This window comes from Brachyistius frenatus, unplaced genomic scaffold (assembly GCF_029030835.1).
Source record: "Brachyistius frenatus isolate BFR_SWC_R1_liver_20210118 unplaced genomic scaffold, ASM2903083v1 Contig_65, whole genome shotgun sequence".
In the NCBI taxonomy this organism is placed as follows: domain Eukaryota; kingdom Metazoa; phylum Chordata; class Actinopteri; family Embiotocidae; genus Brachyistius; species Brachyistius frenatus.
In genome coordinates, this window is record NW_027210664.1 from 2,090,267 (window position 1) to 2,092,500 (window position 2,234).

Here is a 2,234-nt window from a genome sequence, read left to right on the forward strand (position 1 = left end):
TCCTGTGACCTCCTCTCCTCTCCTCCTGTGACCTCCCCTCCTCTCCTCCTGTGTCCTCCTCTCCTCACCTCCTGTGGCCTCCTCTCCTCTCCTCCTGTGACCTCCTCTCCTCTCCTCCCGTGGCCACGCCCCTCACCGGTCCCAGCAGCTGCAGCCACTCACCCCTGATCACCTCCTGCAGGTGTGCTGCATCTCCCTGGTCGCCTCCCTATATGTACCCTAACCCTGCACTCCTCTGGTGGTCGGTTCATTAGTTAGTCACCCGTCCCGTCCCCGTCCCGTCCCGTCCTGTTCCACCTGCAGAGCGACCTGTCGGAGTCACCAGTCGGTTGAGTTGCCCTCCCGACTGGAAGCAAGTGGACGCTGTAGGTGCCACCTTTTAGTTTGTTTGTTTTTATTTATGGGAATAAAGACCGTACTTTGGAACCGATACTCCAGTCTGTGAGCCTGCATTTGGGTCCTGTTGAACACCACCACAAAACACTCTCACCACCAACCCGATGGAGGCAAATGCTCCGCCCACCTCTGAGCCTGGTTCTGTCGGAGGTTTCTTTCTTCTGTCTGTTGGAGTTTTTCTCTCCTAGCTTATGTGGGAATTATTGAATTGTTGTGTTTCTCTGTATAATGTTGTAAAGTTCTGCTGTAAAGAATTTAATGTGTTTAAGTGTCATGAAATAACCTGTGATGTGATTTGGCGATGTACAAATAAAATGTTATTTAATTAGTGGAAATATTTTCGATGGGAAACGGTGAGATGATACGAGTCCTTCCAGTTTGGGCGTCACCGCTTCCTGTTATCAAATCACGTGTTCAGATTCAGCAGGAAAAAAAAGGTTGTCTGTAAATCATATCAGATGATCATAAATCATATCAGATGATCATAAATCATATCAGATGATCATAAATCATATCAGAGCGAGGACACTGGAAATGTGAGATGAAAACTCAACCTGAGCTGTTGCAGATTAATTGTCTGGATTATTACTAGAATTGTTTGTTAACATCGTAAAAGTTCAACAACGAAGCTTTTTTTTTTTTTTTTTTTTTTTTTTTTAGGGCTGAAAACAAAACTGGAGTTGAACACCCAACTTGGAGTCTTTTATATATTATCTATTTGTTTATTTATTTATTTATCCGTTCTCTGTGTGAACCGTTGGTTTTATTTTGGGTTTTTTTCTGACACACGTCAGTCATTTTGTCCGTTGATTAAAAATGTATTAAAACAATAAATACAAAACGTGCGATTGTTTTTCTTTTTTCTTTTCCAGTCAGTCTTCAGATATTTTAACTTCGCGAGTCTTTCACACTCCGTCTCACCAGGTGGCGGTATTTCACCTTTACAGCTGGTTGGAGACGAGAAACAAAAGAAAACGGCAACAAAAGCCTTGTGCGCGCGCAGACTTCAGGGGAACGCCCACGTCACGTCACGTCACGTCACGTCACCGAGTCTGCGCGAGCGGTGCCGTCCGGACGTGTTGGTGTCGGTTCTCCGATCACAGCCTTCCTCCTCCTCCTTCCTCCTTCCTCCTCCTCCTTCCTCCTCCTCCTTCCTCCTTCCTCCTCCTCCTTCCTCCTTCCGTGAGTCCAGCAGGTTGTGGAGTGAAGAAGACGTCTCCCGGGGGTTGGAGGTGTTCCGGTTTTGACACCGGAAGTGCTCTCCGCTGCGTCCTGGACTGTCCGCAGGTAAAACTAGCGAGCTAACGTCCGGCTAACGTTGACGTTAGCTCGTGACCTCGTGTCCTCTGCCCCTCTCGGTGTGTCCTCGGCTCCTCTCCTCTCGGTGTGTCCTCTGCCCCTCTCGGTGTGTCCTCGGCTCCCTCTGCCCCTCTCGGTGTGTCCTCGGCTCCTCTCGGTGTGTCCTCGGCTCCTCTCCTCTCGGTGTGTCCTCTGCCCCTCTCGGTGTGTCCTCTGCCCCTCTCGGTGTGTCCTCGGCTCCTCTCGGTGTGTCCTCTGCTCCTCTCGGTGTGTCCTCGGCCCCTCTCGGTGTGTCCTCTGCCCCTCTCGGTGTGTCCTCGGCCCCTTTCGGTGTGTCCCTTTCGGTGTGTCCTCGGCCCCTCTCGGTGTGTCCTCGGCCCCCTCTCGGTGTGTCCTCGGCCCCTCTCCCTCTCGGTGTGTCCTCGGCTCCTCTCGGTGTGTCCTCTCGGTGTGTGCCCCTCTCGGTGTGCCCCTCTCGGTGTGTGCCCCTCTCTCGGCCCCTCTCGGTGTGTCCTCGGCTCCTCTCGGTGTGTCCTCTG